Source organism: Heterodontus francisci, chromosome 9 (genome assembly GCF_036365525.1).
Source record: "Heterodontus francisci isolate sHetFra1 chromosome 9, sHetFra1.hap1, whole genome shotgun sequence".
NCBI classification, from domain to species: domain Eukaryota; kingdom Metazoa; phylum Chordata; class Chondrichthyes; order Heterodontiformes; family Heterodontidae; genus Heterodontus; species Heterodontus francisci.
In genome coordinates, this window is record NC_090379.1 from 95,876,003 (window position 1) to 95,894,425 (window position 18,423).

Sequence of the window (18,423 nt, forward strand, 5' to 3'; positions counted from 1 at the left end):
TAGGAAGAAACTTTTTCCCTTTAGCGGAGGGGTCAATAACCAGGGGGCATAGATTTAAGGTAAGGGGCAGGAGGTTTAGAGGGGATTTGAGGAAAATGTTTTTCACCCAGAGGGTGGTTGGAATCTGGAACACACTGCCTGAAGGGGTGGTAGAGGCAGGAACCCTCACAACATTTAAGAAGTATTTAGATGAGCACTTGAAACGCCATAGCATACAAGGCTATGGGCCAAGTGCTGGAAAATGGGATTAGAATAGGTAGGTGCTTGATGGCTGTCACAGACACAATGGGCCGAAGGGCCTGTTTCTATGCTGAATAACTCTATGACTCTATGATAACACACGGTTTACTGTTTTCACATAAGGAACAGTGCAGCACAGTGGCGCAGTGGTTAGCACCGCAGCCTCACAGTTCCAGTTGTGGGTACTGCCTGTGCGGAGTTTGCAAGTTCTTCCTGTGACCGCGTGGATTTCCGCCGGGTGTTTCGGTTTCCTCCCACAGCCAAAGACTTGCAGGTTGATAGGTAAATTGGCCATTGAAAATTCCCCCTCGTGTCGGTAGGTGGTAGGAGATTGGTGGGGATGTGGTAGGGAATATGGGATTAATGTAGGATTGGTATAAATGGGTGGTTGTTGGTCGGCACAGACTCAGTGGGCCAAAGGGCCTATTTCAGTGTTGTATCTCTCTCTATATCTATAACACAGCCCTTAAGCTGTTTACCTTAACTCAGTTAATGACAATGTTTAGACAACACAGAGGAAGTTGATCTACGCACATGAAACAATGTACTACCAGAGGATACTCAATACTTGTATTGCTCTGGAACAAGTAGGAAACTGAGGTATCCAGCTAAATTTTGGGCTCAGCTCTCTTAGGTCAGGCTGAACCGACAACCTTCTGATTTAGAGGTGGCGCCACTGAGCCAAGGCAGTCACCTATCTCTATTTTACTTAATGCAATGCTAGGTCAATACACCATCCAATCACCTGAAGGTCAATCCCAGATAAAAAGTCTCTTTTTTCACATTTTTGGTCATTGCTAACTGCATCTACAACTTTCCTTCTGTTTTCGTATCTCACGAAAATAGTTCAATTGTCAAGGGAAGCTTTCTACTGAGTCTACTGACCTGGGATGACAAAGATGAAGGAGCCAATAAAAGGTGCCATCTACTTACTGCATGCATTCCTGACAGAGAGAAGATAGACTGTGCACATGAAAGATGTAGGACATTAGTCTGGGGTCCACAGATGCTAGAGTATGCTATAATTTTGTCCATCGCATCAGATTTTTGTACCTCTACTTGTTGACTTATCAGGAGGTTATTTCTGTTGCTGTATATAATATCAAAACCCACATTCTCTGCAATGGTGATGCTGTTTTCCTTTGGGTTACTGACATTGTCCTTAAGAAGTTCAAGCAGGTGTTCTCTTGAACGTGCCAACATTTGCAGGAGATCCTTTAAAGTCTTAAAAAATAACCAGGCTCAGGGAGGCAAAGACCACAAAAAGACTAGAGTAAAGCAATATTTACTAAACTGTGAAAAAAAATCCATGTGAGGAAAATGGTTTCAGTGCATCCTGAACTGTTAATAACTATAGAAGGGTAGAGATATCCTACAGGAATTCAGTTGGAGTCAGGTGTAGATTCTGGGAGTAGCAAAACTTCTCTACTTTGTCATTGTACAACCTCAGTGAAACCGTTAATGTTAAAAATACGAGGTGTAAAGCTCCAGACCAATTTCAAGAATTACATGACAAGATTTCACGTTTTAAGACTTTTATTATAACAACTAAGCTAAATGAAATTCTCAACTGAATAGTACTTTGTAAGTGCCTGATACTCCAAATTACAAAGAAAGTTATTTTCTTTACTTATTAAAAAATACTTAAAAGCTTCACACCACACTTATACTTTATAAAATCCTTTTTGATAATGAGAGCCTTTGCGATTAAAAATCCCAAACTCCTCCCAGTTGCAATGGATCTCCCAGACTATTTCAAAAATCAATGTTCTCTTCACTCACTTCTCCGAGCACTTCCTCTCTGGGCGTCCGTGAATAAGACATTTCCTGGTGATCCTGCTGGTCTTCTACTTCTTAAGCTTTGACTCTTAAACCAGGTTCAAGTCTTCTCAGCCTTTTACTGTAACAGGCTTCTGAGAGCAGGTGTTTCCTCTTTCTCTTTCTTGAGGCCGCAACCACTGGTTTTTCCTCTTACAGCCTGTTGTGAGGCTGCAACTGCTGAGTTCCTTTCTTCCAGCCTGCCTTGAGGCCACAACAGTTAGTGTCTTCTGTTACAGCCTGTTCGCCTTCAGAAAGTCTGTTAAATTTATCTGGACTCAGAAGTCAATAGCTTATTGTATTGTTCCAAAAATGCAGAGTTCAGAAGTCTGGTTTCACAAAGCCACTTGGCTTTTCCATTGTTCCCAAGTGCTAACAGTTGCCTTGTACATTTACATCTTCTGAATTACTGACTCCTTGTTTTACAACCTGAAGTCTGGGAAGGCGAAAGCCATTGTTCTTCAGGTATTAGCCCTACAGTCTTTATTTTTCAGAAGAAAGTCTTTGATCTGTGTTCTCTGTTGTCCTGGTAACCTTTTGCAGAGTCACCTGACTTTCCAGACTCCATCTTGAACCTTTCAAAATCACAACTTTTAAAATATAATCATGTTACAATGTCCAGTATTCATAACAGTCATACAGGACTTTTGAGTCAGAAGAAAGGTTCCTTTGACAATTGAACTGTTTTCCTGAGGTAGGAAAACACAAGGAAATGTTGTAGATAAAGTAAATAGTGACTAAAATGTGAAAAAAGAGACTTTTTGCTAGGATTGACCTTGACTTATTTGTATGGTATATTGACCTAGCATTCCTCTAAATCAGAAGATTGTGGGTTCAAGCCGTACTTCAGAGACCTGAGCCCATAATGTAGGCTAATATCTCAATGCAGTACTGAGGGAATGCTGCACTGTCCAAGTTGCCGGATTTCAGGTGAGATGTTAAACAAGGTCCCATCTGTCCTCTCAAGTAGACATAAAAGATCTCATGGCACTACTCGAAGAAAAGCAGTGGAGTTCGCCAGGTACCCTAACCAATTTTTATCCTTCAACCAACATCACTAGAAATCAGTCAGACTAATCCAGCCATTTGTTCTGAGTCTGCACTCATTGGCAGCCTATAAAAATAAACAGCTTAAAAAGCATCAGAGAGCTATTTCCCACCAACATCATCCTATTTAGACTTTTAAGCAGGTATGAAGACCAGAGCAGATTTAGTCCACAAACCTTGGTTAGACCCCACATGGAGTGCTGTGCACAGTTCAGGTCTCCACATTATAGAAAGGATAAAGAGGCACTGGAAAAAGTGTGAAAGAGATTCACAAGGATGATACCAGAACTGAAAGGTTATAAGTATCAGGGAAGACTGAACAGGTTGGGGCTCTTTTTGTGAGAAAAGAGAATGCTGAGGGGATGGCTTAATATAGATCTTTTAAAGGGATTTAATAGCGTAGATGTAGAGAAAATTTTCCACTTGTGGGGAGTTCAAAACAAGGGTTGCTAACCATGAGATTAGTGACTAATAAATCCAATGGGGAATTCAGGAGAAACTTCTCTACCCAGAGAGTGATTAGAATGTGGAACTTGCTGCCGCATGGAGTGGTTGAGGCAAATAGCATAGATGCATTTAAGAGAAGCTAGACAAATATCTGAGGGAGAAAGGACTAGAAGGATATGTTGATAAGGTGGGTTGAAGTGGTGTGGGAGAAAACTCGAGTGGAGCATGAACACAGGCATAGATCAGTTGGTCGAATGGTGTGTTTCTGTGCAGTAATTTCTATGTAATTCTATGTAATTATTTATCAACTCTGGTCTACTTTGACATGGCAGCTCCTAAGGACAATGCTTAAGTCCCTCAGTGTGTTTCTATGGAAGGGCTAAAATCTCAGTGAGCAGTCTTAGACAAAACACTGTGCAGATGCCCCAAGCTTGAAGTTAACCGTTGAATTCACATAAGCTTCTCCTAATTCAGAATGAGGGCTATCTATGTTCTGTGGTAACAGAGGAAACACTCACCTGTATCTCTAATCATGTAGATACTGCCTTTTATTAAATCAAATGTCGATAAATATTGGCCAGGACACCGGAAGAACTATCCTGTGTTTCGAATAGTGTGTGGGTTATTTTACTTTCACCCGAGAAAACAGACAAGGGCTCAGTGTAATGTCTGATCCGAAAGATGGCACCTCCAACAGTGCAACACTCCCTCAGTACTGCAGTGAAGTGCCAGCCAGGAATATGTGTTCCAGTCTCTGGAATGAGATTTGAACCAACAACCTTCTGACTCAATTGTGATGCTTAACAGTTTGCCTGCTCTCAGGAGGCAGGTTCAGTCACTGAGAGCTTTTAAGAAGGTTGCGTGCCTCCACTCCGGCATGATTTTTATATTGAACTAATGTCAGCTAGGTTTCCCAAATGTGAGAAAGGCCGGATCCATGCGGTAAGTGCCTTTACAGCACTGCTTGTGGGCCAGGAGGAGTGGGAGTGTTTCCCCAGATTCAACAAGTTAATTTCTTTACAAATCCTGTGATTGGCTAAAAACCCCACCCGAACTCTGACTACCCCACCCCCAATCACTGACTCTCCCCAATCTCCGCCTGCTCCAACCTCCACAATTTCCTCCCAAATTCCATCTCTCCTGACCGTTACAATGTCCTCCTGACCTCCCCTTCCTGACCTGCATCTGGACTCCAGCATGTAAATCCTTACACCCACCCCACCCCCATTCTCCCCCTCCCTCACTCTATCCTCATTGCTCCCCAGGTACAAACTTGTGCTGCAGGACTTGTTACTTGAAAGGCAGCCATTGTGTCCATTGGGCTGGCTGTCGGGAGGGAAATCTACTTTAAAAATTTAAATGACACCCTGCTGTCAATATGTGCAGGCCATCCGTCATCCCGTACTTTCAGGATTCCTGTCTGGAAATTTTCCCCCCAACCCAGCCCTGAGTAAATATAGGGGTCTTTATTCACCATTATAAATACCTAAATCCACAGAAGCAACTGAATTTCTAGGGTTGCACTGAGGCAGCTTGGTGATATCGGTCATTTTGCAGAATACCTCTACAGCTTTTATAGAACCCACACAGAATTACCCAATATATGGACTGTTGGATTTTAATATAGATATTAGATAGAACATCTTTATTGAAAGGTTGATAAATGTTAAAAATAATCTTGACTGGCATGGTTACAGTGCCAAAAACATAAGGGGCATTCAGAAAGGCGTTGAATGCTAAGGCAGGAAGAGTTTAATCTCAGTCGGGATTAGCTTCAATGGGCCAAATGGTCTTTTTACAACATTGACTTTTCTTATCTTCTTAAAGTCTGAAAGTCCAGAATCACATCAGACAGCTGAGAAAGAGCACACAGCTTTTCAGTCACATTATTTCCCAGGACTATGAAGCTGCAGGGAATAAAAGTTAAAGAGAATGTAAGATGAAGTCATGTTTTTGAGACCAGCTTACAGAATGTAGGACAGAATGCAACCCATGCACATCTCTGCAGTGTTTTTCACATGATATGCAGGTCTATACTGAGGAAGATAAATAGGGTGCTGTGCCTCTCCATACCTCTTTTTGCAGAAGTATGACTTCACCTCTCCGGTATTAATGTAGTAAGCAATCAGCGTCAGCCCTGTGCTGTTTTGCAGGTTGATCTGGTGCAATTCAGAGCTGAAGCATTACGTTTGCTTTCCACATCCTTGAGCCCAGCACATTAGTGCAAAAGACAAGGCTGAAGTATTTGTAACCATAGCCAGAAGTGCTGTGTGGATGATCCATCTCAGCCTCCTCCTGAGGTCCACATCACCACAGATGCCAGTCTTCAACCAATTTGATTACTCCATGTGATCTCAAGAAATGGCTGAAGGAACTGGATCCTGAAAAGGCTATGGGCCCTGACAACATCCCGGCAGTCGGACTGAAGACTTGAGCTCCAGAACTAGCCGCGTCCCTAGCCAAGTTTTTTCAGTACAGCTACAACACTGACATCTACCTGACAATGTGGAAAATTGCCCAGGTATGTACTGTTCACAAAAAGCAGGATAAATTCAATCCGGCTAATTACCGCCCCATCAGTCTACTCCCGAATATCAGCAAAGTGATGGAAGGTGTTGTCAGAAGTGCTTTCAAGCGGCACTTACATAACAATAACCTATGCAACAGTGATAATTGTGGGTTCCACCAGGGTCACTCAGTTCCTGATCTCATTACAGCCTTGGTCCAAATATGGACAAAAGAGCTGAACTCGAGGTGAGGTGAGACATCAAGGCAGCATTTGACCAAATGTGGCAACAAGGAGCCCTAGTAAAATTGAAGTCAATAGGAATCGGGGGAAACTCTACTGGTTGAAGTCATACTTAGCACAAAGGAAGGTGGTTGTTGGATGCCAACATCTAAGCCCCAGGACATCGCTACAGGTGCTCCTCAGGATAGTGTTTTAGGCCAACCATCTTCAGCTACTTCACGAATGACATTCCCTCCATCATAAAGTCAGAAGTGGGGACATTCGCCAATGATTGCACAGTATTCAGTACCATTCATGACTCCTCAGATACTGAAGCAGTCTGTGCCAATATGCAGCAAAACCTGGTCAACACTCAGGCTTGGACTAATAAATGGCAAATAACTTTTACGCCACACAAGTGCTAGGTAATGAGAACAAGAGAGAATCTAACCATCTCCCCTTGACCTTCGACAGCATTACCATCGCTGAATCCCCTACCAACAGCATCCAGAAACTTAACTGGACCAGGTATCTAAATACCGTGGCTACAAGAGCAGGTCAGAGGCTGGGAATTCTGGAATAAGTAACTCACCTCCTGTCTCCTCAAAGCCTGTCCGCCATCTACGAGGCACGAGTCATAAGGGTGATGGAATACTCCCAACTTAGTTAGATGAGTGCAGCTCCAACAACACTCAAGAAGCTCAACACCTTCCAGGAGAACTCAAGCCGCTTGTTCAGCACCCCATCCACCACGTTCAACATTCACTCCCACAGCAGTGGCAGCAGTGTGAACCATCTACAAGATGCACTGAAGCAACTCGCCAAGCCTCCTCGGCAACACCTTCCAAACCTGAGACCTCTACCACCTAGAAGGACAAGGGCAGCAGGTGCATGGGAATACCCCACCTGCAAGTTTCCCTCCAAGCCACACACCATCCTGACTTGGGACTATATCACCTTTCCTTCACCATCTCTGGGTCAAAAACCTGGAACTCTCTCACTAACAGCACTGTGGGTGTACCTACACCAGATTGACTGCAGAGGTTCAAGAAGGTGGCTCACCACCACCTTGTCAAGGGCAGTTAGGGATGGGCAACAAATGCTGGCCTTGCCAGTGATGCTCACATCCCTTGAAAGAATAAAAACAAAACTGTGAAACATCCGCTGTATTCGAGATGGAGTTTGGGAAGCTATTTCCTTTAGGTTGACCTGAATATTTGTAGGAAAGTACCTCCAGGAGCAGGGGATGGTTTGGTCAGAACTTTTAACTGCATACTTCTGCCTGTGCTGTGACTGCTAGTCAGTCTTTTGATAAATAAGACATGAGGAATTATCAACACCAGCGCTGCAGAATGCAAGAGTGCTGAAATGCATTTTTGCTCTTAAAATGACGTTTTGCATTTTATATATTTCACAAAATTCCCACACAAAAAACTGTGTCTAAAGCTGCTTTTATATTTGACTAAGCTAGTGAGGGGAAAAAGAAAAAAATAATTGCATCTTGCACGACCGCAGGATGTTCAGTTACTTGCTGTACAGCCAATGAAGTAATTTTGAAGTGTGGTCACTGTTATAATGTAGGAGATGCAACAGTCAATTTGGACACAGCAAACTCCCACAAACAGCAATGCAATAATGACAGGATCCATCTGTTTTCGTGATGTTAATTGAGGGATGAATGCTGCCCAAGACACTAGAGAAAAGTCCCCTGCTCGTCTTGGAATAATGTCATGGGATCATGAGAGGGTAGACGTAGCTTCAGTTTAGCATCTTATCCGCAAGATTGCACCTTGAAAGGTGCAGCACCCTGAGTCACATTTAAAAATTAAATTTAAAAAATCAAATCTAGGGTTGTGGGCATTACTGGTAAGGCTGGCATTTATTACCCATCCCTAACTGCCCTGAGAAATGCTTTGATTTTGATTTACGAGGCCACTTCAGAGGCATCCCCAATGGAGTGGGTGGGATTTTCATTACTTTCAGATTTTTTAATTGAATTCAGATTTTCAAGCTGCTATGTCAGGATTTAAATTCACATTCTCTGGATTCTTGGTGCAGCTCACTAGATTACTAATCCAGTTACATAACCAGTACACCACCATACACATGCGCATTATTCAACCACTGTCTGCAACACACAAGACGACAACAATTTATATTTATATCGCACCATTAGCATAATAAAATGTCAAAAGATGCTTCACAGAAGCATTATAAACGAAAACATGACACCGAGCTACATAAGGTGATATTAGAGCAGTTGACCAAAGGCCGGGTCAAAGAGATAGGTTTTAAGGAGTGTCTTCGAGGAGAACAGTGAGGTGGAGAGATGGAGAGGTTTAGGGAGGGAATTCCAGAGCTTAGGACCTAGGTGACTGAACACACAGCTACCAATAGTTTAGCGATTAAAATCGGGGATGTTCAAGAGGCCATAATTAGATGAGTGCAGCTATCTTGGAGGGTTGTGGGGCAGGAGGATATTACAGAGATAGGGAGGGTGAGGCCATGGAGGGATTTGAAAACAAGGATGAGAATTTTAACATCAAAAGTTGCTTGACTGGAAGCCAATGTAGGCCAGTGAGCTCGGGGGTGGTAGGTGAACTGGACTTGGTACGAGTTAGGACATGGACAGCATGGTTTCAGATGACCTCAAGTTTATGGAGTATAGTATGTGGGAGACCAGCCAAGGGTGCATTGGAATAGTCATGTCTAGAGGTAACAAAGGCATGAATGAGGGTTCCAGCAGCAGATGAGCTGAGACAGGGGTGAAGTCGGGAGATGTTGTAGAGGTGGAAATAGGCAATCTTGGTGCAGACTAGGATATGTGGTCAGAAGACCATCTCGGGGTCAAATATGACACTAAGGTTATGAACAGTTTGGTTTGGTCTCAGACAGTTGCGAGGGAGAGGATGGCATTAGTAGCTAGGGAATGGAATTTGGAGCAGGGACCGAAGACAATGGCTTCAGTCTTCCCCATAATTGGAGGAAATTTCTGCTCATCCAGTACTAGATGTTGGGTAAGCAATTTGATAATCTAGCAACAGTGGAGGAGTTGAGAGTGGTCGTGGTGAGGTAGAATTGGGTGTCATCAGCTTAGTGAACCTTCTCTGAACTGCTTCCAATGCAAGTATATCCCTCATTAAGTAAGGAGACTAAAACTGTACACAGTAGGTGTGGCCTCTGTACAGTTGTCGCAAGACTTCCCTACTTTTATACTCCATTCCCTTGCAAATAAAGTCCAACATTCCATTTGCCTTCCTAATTACTTGCTGCACCTGCATGCTAACTTTTTGTAATTCACAAGGACACCCAGATTCCTCTGTACTGCAGCATTCTGCAGTCTCTCTCCATTTAAATAATATTCTGCTTTTCCATTCTTCCCACCAAAGTGGACAACTTCACATTTTCCCACATGATACTCCATCTGCCAAATTTTTGCCCACTCACTTAGCCTATCTATATCCCTTTGCAGACTCTTTTGTGTCCTCCTCATAACTTGCTTTCCTACCTATCTTTGTATCGTCAGCAAATTTGGCTATTATACACTTGGTCCCTTCATCCAAGTCTTTAATATAGATCGTAAATAGTTGAGGCCCAACATCGATCCCTGTGGCACTCCACTAGTTATAGTTTGCAAACCTGAAAATGCTCCATTTATCCCTACTCTCTGTTTCCTGTTGGTTAGCCAGTCCTCTATCCATGCTATCCATATATCACCCCCAACACCATGAGCTCTTGTGTAGTAACCTTTTATGTGTCACCTAATCAAATACCTTTTGAAAATCCAAATACACTACATCTACTGGCTCCCCTTTATTCACCCTGCTTGCTACATCCTCAAAGAACTCTAATAAATTTGTCAAACACAATTTCCTTTTCATAAAACCATGTTGTCTCTGCCTAATTGTGTTATGGGGAAAATATCATAAATCCATACATTTTCTAGTTTTAGTTTAAAAATATTTCTGGGTATTTCTCTCTCTCTATAAATATATATTATCATTTATGCAAGTTGCCTTTTGGCTGCCTCTTGATTTATTACCATTCCTGGCAGTAAAAAAAAACCCCTGTGTCTTCTGATAATGTACGTAGTATGTCATTTTGTTTCATTGCAATGAGCCTTGTCATTTCTCTTTCATCCTGTTAATTCAGAGCCCTTTCATTTGTAATCCTTTGTGTCCAACTAATTTTTCCAATCCTATCTGTAATACCATAATTCAGAGATATTACAGGACTATTGTTATTGTTTATTCAGGTGCTCGGCCTATTTTCTGACCTCACCACAACCTTTGCCAGCCTATGTTCTCTTTGTTCTGTAAAGCAAGTTTAAATAATCCCACAAATTCTTGAGCAAGAACCAACTCAATCCCATCTGTCCTGGGTTTATAAACCTCTATTTCAATGACACACTTGCCCTCACATGCTGTGTACCCATTCGTATTGGTATTTAGCCTTGCAATGGTTCAAGAGGGTGATCATCAACAGCTAATACAGGTTGCTAAGAAGAGCAGCTGAGGTCAAATCACTAGACTGATCTTTGAAACAGCTGATTTTTGAAACAGCCACTACCTTGACAAGAAACCAGTACAGTTAGTATTCTAGAAGGAGGAGATTAGACAGACAGAAGGGTCTTCTTCATCTGATCTGGTCTTACATTAAAATTGACGTTGTAAACATTACATATGATTACCCATTTTACTGTTTCTCCCGAGAATTTATAATTGCTGAAATAACACAATGTATATTACTGAAAGATACGCAAGCAACTAGGGCCAACAGCCTCACTAAATGTAGTTAGGTAGTCTGTTGAGTTATGCTGACTGCTTGTAGGAATTACAAGGTATTTGTGATCTGGGGTAGGTAAATCTGGTTGTGATGGAGGAAAATGATGTAGAAATGAAGAATTTTAAGTGCAATTCTTATCAGGCAGTGTATCCAGGTGGTTGATTCAACAACAATAATCTGCTGACTGGCACTCTGAACAGCTAAGTAACTGTATGTTTTTCAGTAGAATGACAAGTTTGCATTTATGTCTTATTTTTAACTTGGTGCCAGCTTTTAAGGTGTTTTCTGTGTTTTGCCTCACTCTGCATCACTAAACAAAAAAGCACCAGTTTAGCTAGCTCCCACTTCACACCTTGCTGTCACTCAGGCTCGGGGCGATACAGTAACTGAAACAGTTAGATGTTAACTTGCAGCTATCACAAATCAGAATTTTTACATCCAAACCGAAGGCTTTTAAATTGTTTACTGTCCTCAGCAACTGCGGGGACAACATACAATTAGATTTCTACCTATTTCCTTATAAATATCTTCACTACTTCTCAAAACTGAAACCCTAAATGTCTAATTGAAATGTTTGAATTTGTGACTGTTTACAAGTTTACAGTCTGAACGAGATTCAGATCATTTTTTATCCACGAGATTCAGCAGGAAGCTGTTCACCAATGTATTGAGTTTTTGTTCAGACAAGCTTTGGCTCAACATTTCACCTTCCTATTGCATTCCACGGGCACATGTTGGGCTGGACTTTGTTCCTAGCCCGGCGTCAGGGCCCTTGGCTGGGGGTGGGCGGGTGGCGGAAAATCAGAGCGGCAGTGGCCGCCGCAGAATCCGACGCCAGGATTGCTGGACCCGATCTTCCTGGGGGGGTGGGGCAATAGGCTAGTGTCAGCCTTCCCGCCCAGAGGCCAATTGAGACACTTAAGTGGCCTATTGACGGCTAATTAAGGTTCTCTTCTGCCACCACTGGGATCTTAAAAGCAGTGGGGGAGGGGGATCTCCACCGTGCGGGGAGGACACCTTGGAAAATGAAGTGCCTTCCTGTGGACTTGGGTGTGGTCGCTCCTTCGTGGGCAATTCGTGGCCCACGGAGGGCCCCCCCCTCGGCACTACTGTGCCCACCCAGGATCCCCCTCTCCCTGAACTGAACGCCCACCCCGCACTCGCCTCACTTGGGCCTTCCAGACTGGCCCTGGTGACCCCACCTCACTTGCCTCGGGTCCAGGGTTCAAATGCCGGGCCTGGGTCCAAGGCCTCTGCACTACTAGCAGTGGCCACCGCTCCCGGTGGTACTGCTGATACTGTTGAGCTGCCAGCCCCGTGATTGGCTGGCAGCTTTTGGGGGGCAGGATACCCCTCTCTATTAAGTGTTTAAAGGGACAGGGATCCGGGCTCCTTAAACTTTGACCCCAAAAGACTGGAGGATTGCTCCAGGGGTCAGAAAAAATGCAGAGGTGGGGTTGCCCCATCTTTTTGGCCCAGCGCCAGGATCCCCGCTTCCTGCATAAAGTCCAGCCCGTTGTCACACTGCTATTGAGGTGTGTGAACAATGAATGAACACACATTCAGCACTGGTGATTACCTTTCATTTTCTCCAATTTATTATCAAATACCAGCTTCTCTTTGTCTTATACTGTGATCCAATTAAGATTAATGAATTGTAAAATGAAAAAGGCCCATTAATCAATGCTGATGGATAGCCAATTCAGCTCCAGTTCTAAAGTTGGGCTGATTTCTCTCAAATTTCCATTTTGTAAATTAGACTTTTCAGGGACAAATGAAATGCCCCTGAGGTGAGACTGCCAGCAGTCAAATATTGTGCGTAAATTACTTGGCCATTACTGTTGTGCTACAATATCAACATGTGTGTAGAATATCCCCGAGTCCAATAAAAATATAGAAAGGATCCTGATGCTCTGAATGAGGAATTGGTGAACATGTTGAATAATTACTTTGGGAGGAATTTTACGCCACCCTAATGAGCCGGATGGTGGTGGGGGGGCGCGGTGCGGTGGTGTAAATGGATTGGGAGGTTCTGGGAGTCTTTCTTGACCCACTCCCACCTCCGCTGCCCTTTACGTAGGGCGAGAAGGGGGGGTGGGGTAAATGCCCTGCCCATCCTGGGGCAATCAAGGCCCTTATGCGGATTTTACGTGTGGCAGGCGGGCATCCTGCAGCTGCGAAAAGTCGACAGCTTCCAATCATCTTGGTGGGGTGGGGGGGGTCCCTGTTTATCGGTCACAGGGTGCCCAATGGAGGGCCGCCCCCGCTACTCCAACCACCCCTAAGACCCAACATGGCCCCTTCCCCTCAAACGACCACCCTTGCCTCACCGGGGCCTGACCGATTACCCCCGGCGTGGCAGCCAAAACTTACCTGGACTCCCGGCTTCATGTCTTCCTCTGCTGTCGGCGGGGCAACATCCATTGTCGGGAAATTACTTGTTAAGAGTGACTGAATACCTTGAAAATTTTCAGCTGATCAGAGAAAGCCAGCACGAATTTGTGAAGGGTAGGTCATGCCTGATAAATCTGATAGAATTTTTTGAAGAGGTGACTAAAGTATTGGAGAGAGGAATGTCTATGGATTTTATTTATATGGACTTCCAGGATGTATTTGATGAAGTCCCTAATAAGAGACTGTTAGAAAAAGTTGAAGTTCATGGAATTGAAGGCAAATTATTGACCTGGTTAGGAAATTGACTGAGCGGTAGGAGACAGAGAGTAGGGATAATGGGCAGATATTCTAATTGGCCGGGCATGTCCAGCGGTCCCACATGGGTCTGTGTTGAGACCTGAACTATTCACTGCATTTATTAACAACTTAGATGTGGCGATGGAAAGCCACATATCCAAATTTACCAATGACACAAAGAGAGGTGGCATTGTAAGCAGTGTAGATGGAAGCATAAAATTACAAAAAGAGATATTGATAGATTAAGTGAACAGGCAAAACTGTGGCAAATGGAGTTTAATGTTTGCAAATGTGAGGTCAACCACCTTGGACCTAAAAATGGATAGGACAGGATACTTTCTAAATGATGACAAGCTAGAAACAATAGAGATCCAAAGGGGTTTGGGCGTCCAGGCAACGCATCCTCTAATTATATTTGGAGTGCATGGGTGATTTGTTGAAGTGTGAGGCCCCTTTCAATTCTTTTGCAGTTGGGGTTTTGTTTTAAAGTGTATTCAGTTGTGGAGCACAGTATAGAGTCATAGAGTTTTAGAGTTATACAGCACAGAAAAAGGCCCTTCGGCCCATCGTGTCAATGCTGGCCATCAAGAACCTATCTATTCTAATCCCATTTTCCAGCACTTGGCCCATAGCCTTGTATGCTATGGCATTTCAAGTGCTCATCTAAATACTTCTTAAATGTTGTGAGGGTTCCTGCCTCTACCACCCCTTCAGGCATTGTGTTTCAGATTCCAACCACCCTCTGCGTGAAAAACATTTTCCTCAAATCCCCTCTAAACCTCCTGCCCCTTACCTTAAATCTATGCCCCCTGGCTAGTGATACCTCTGCTAAGGGAAAAAGCTTCTTCCTATCTATCCTATCAGTGCCCCTCATAATTTTGTATACCTCAATCAGGTCCCCCCTCAGCCTTCTCTGCTCTAAGGAAAACAACCCTAGCCTATCCAGTCTCTTCATAGCTGAAATGCTCCAGCCCAGGCAACATCCTGGTGAATCTCCTCTGCACTCTCTCTAGTGCAATCACATCCTTCCTATAGTAGCATCTGTACAGGTTGGAGTTCCATATTTACCACCTTTAGAATAAACGCAAAGCACCAGAAAAGATTAACTTTTGTTGATTCCGAACAATCTAAATTCACAGTGTTTGTAGTAGCCTTTTGCTGCTTTGGCCTCTGTTTTGCACTATGATCAGGCTCTCATGGCCAGCTCTCTACACATAGGCCCACATCCACATATAGTAACAACGACAAAAATTGGTTAGGAAATTTTCACTGAGGAGCTGTGTATTGGAGATGCCACCTCATACCAAAGAAATAAACATGGCTAATAACTGCAATTTCCATCTGGCACATGGGCCACATGGTTAGGAATGTGCCCTGTCAGTCTTTTTCGTTCCTCTTTTTCATCTACTTTCTCTGCTCTTTGTTTTCCTCCTCCTGAATTTATTTTTCCCTCTTCACATCCTGCCAGTCTGTGGAATTTCCAAGTGTTTCCTCCTGCTTTTTGTTTTGTCAGTAAGAGAACAAAACTAATGAGGCAAGACTGGCCCTGCACTCATCATGGTGGTAATAGCCCTATTACCAGCATGATTGTTTTTGTAGAGGACTTTGACAGTGCTGTAAATGTTATGATATCTGGTCTCCATTAGAGAAATGCCAGGTCATTCCCTACAGTCAGGAGATCACAGTCTCCCATGTGAGAATTGGTGGCCAGCACACAGTACTCCTCAAGTGGTTGACTTAGTAAAACAAACCTTTCATTGAAAGCTCTCCATTTTGTTCAGTTAATGTCTCTTTTCCACAGAGAACACGAATTGGCCCTTGCTAACATAACACTAATCACTTGAATGATATAGCTGTGCACTACAGACAACTTGATTGGACACAAGTCCCTGAGCTGACTTGGGAAGATCTAGTAGCAGGAAAGCTTCATGCTGTGGTAATGCTCACTTCTATAAGAAGGGCTGCCCTGTTGGAGTCACAGGTGTCATGTGTGACTCAGTTGTAACCCTTTCATCTCTGACTGACAAGGTTGTGGGTTCAGGTGCTACTCCGGTGACCTGAGCACTTTGTTAACTTCATTGGCGGCAAATCACTTTGGAACATCATCCTGAGGTTGTGAAATATAACTGCAAGTCTTCTTTTCTCCATATGCTGCCTGAAGGTCATCCTGCAGCAGGTGGTAGAACTGTGTAACAGCCTGTCTTGTGAAGCAGAGGCAGTGAAGACAGGCCTTCTCTGAAAGGTTTAGGTCTAGGCGGAGGAGCTTGTAAATATGTGTCCTGGGGATACTGGCTGATTGAAACATTTGGTGGCCCCTCAAGGACTCCTTTTGCTGATTGAAAAACCATGCATTATGGGAATCTGGTAGGAAATGTCCATGCTCACCACTTTGAACAGTGCCATTTAAAAATTCTAAAAGGAAGTACTGGACACAAAATTGGGTGGAATCTGACAATGTTGTCTCCAGTCTTGGCACAATGAGCATTACATGGGTGAGTAGGTTATATTTTTGTAGGTTTTTGGTATAACTGCAATTGTTTGGTTCACTACAGTTCTGTGCTGGAATCATGCTCAATGTTTTCTCCTGATTCCATAGTACATATCATATAAGAAACTCATGTACAACAAAGCGAACTGTTGGCTTCTCATCCTTGTTTTGAAAGTCCTCCATGGTCTCACCCATCCCTATTCTCTAACCTCCTCAAGCCCTAAAACCCTCCAAGATCTCTGCGCTCCTGCAACTCTGGCCTATCCTGCATCCACAATTCTTCACTCCACCATTGACTGCTGTTCATTCAGCTGCTTAGGTCCCAAGCCCTGGAATTCCAGCCCTAAACCTTTCTGCCTTTCTACCTCTCTCTTTTCCTTTAAGATGTTCCTACCTACTTGATCAAGCTTTTGGTCAGCTGTCTTAATGTCTGCTTATTTGACTCAGCGTTAAATTTTGTTTGATATTCACCCTTGTGAAGCATCTTGGGATGTTTTCCTTTGTTAAAGGCTCTATATAAATGCAAATTGTTGATTAACCTTTTAGATACTGTTAAAGGAAAAAGTATTCATTTGCCTTGATACACAGGTCTACATCTACAAATGCAATACAATCTTGCCTATGGCATATATTGCATTTTAAATATGCTCATAGCACAAAAGAATCCACCAAAAAGAAATTGACCAATCAAAAATGAGGACACCTCACTGATTTTAGGCGCAGCTCTGACCAATTGTTTACAAGTTCTAGATCTGCTTCAACCTCTGAACTCTCCTTGTTTCTATGTATAATGCATATTAAAATTACCTGCAATTCATTTTCAGTAACATCACTAGAGATCCACAAGCACTATTAAAGTCTATGGCTCATTAAATGTATTTGTGTCTCTTAGCCCTCCCTTGTTTCTGTGTTTTAATACTTTGAAACCCCAGGTTCAAAGGAAGGCTGAAAGCAGACAACGAATGGGATTTTGTGAATCCCCCTGAGGCAGGGTCGGAGGCAGGAGGTGAGGGCACGGAGTGTCATGATGGGTGGCTGGGGGGGGGGGGCAGAGGGCCTATTGCCAAGCGATCCTCCCTGCGTAGGATAGACCTACGACGGCCTTCCTGCCCAGAGGCCAATTGAGGCCCTTAAGTGGGCTATTAACGGACAATTAAGGGCCTCTGCCCACCACCGCTGGGATCTTACCAGAGGTACTGGTGCCTCCGCCATGTGGGGAGGACGGCTTGTAACATGAGGCACCCTTCTTGCAGGCTTGAGGGAGAGGGCCTCCTTCATGGGCAATTTGTTGCCCATGGAGAACCCCCGCCGGGAACCACTTTACCTTCCCAGGACCCCTTTCCCTTTGAACATCACAACGAACCCCCCCCCCCCCCCCCCCGGCGCCCCCTCATTGGGTCTGGCCCCAGTGACCCTGCCACACTTACCTGAGGTCCAGGGTTGCAGCGCTGGGCCTGGGTCCGAGGCCTCTGCAGTACCGGCAGATCCTGTTGCCGTTGCCGATACTGCTGAGCTGCCGGCCCTCTGATTGGCGGGCAGCTCTTGGAGGTGGGATCTCTATCTTTAAAGGAACTCGGATCCCGGCTCATGAAACATAGTGGTTAACAGACCAGAAGATCGCTCTGGGGGGACACGAAAAGGTGAGGCCGTGTTACTGCCTCCTTTCAGCCCGGTGCTAGGAGCCTCGCCTCCAATACAAAATCCAGACCATTGTGTGTCGTATTCCCACCCCCAGCGATGCCTTAAAGGCCTTTTTGGTGACACAGTGATGACCTTGTGGATAATGAACTACTCCTTGTGGTACAAGGTCCAAGATGTGGAAAGTACCAGGTTTGATCCCTGATCTCTGAATAAGGTAGGTGATCTCAGTCAGGGTGACAATTGGGGTGTTCTAATTGGACCTATAAATTGGAAGGGAGGAGGTAAACTCAGCCAGAATGCTCACTGCAAATCTCTATCTATTAACCCACAGCTTTAATTTGCATATGGGTGAAAGTTGATTGAGGGTAGCACCATGCTCAGTTATAAAGCAAAGCCAAAGTGCTGAATTAGCCTAAAATAAAAGCAAAATACTGCAGATGCTGGAATACTGAAATAAAAACAAAAAGTGCTGGAAATACTCAGCACGTCTGGCTGCATCTGTGGAGAGAGAAACAGAGTTAACGTTTCAGGTCAGTGA

At 44.0% G+C, this 18,423-nt stretch overlaps 1 protein-coding gene across 3 annotated transcripts in view; it reads left to right on the plus strand.

Moving 5' to 3' along the window:
• The window catches only part of LOC137373926 (tetratricopeptide repeat protein 9A), a 207,674-nt gene that overhangs the window by 158,635 nt on the left and 30,616 nt on the right, over positions 1 to 18,423 (plus strand). The window lies entirely within an intron of this gene.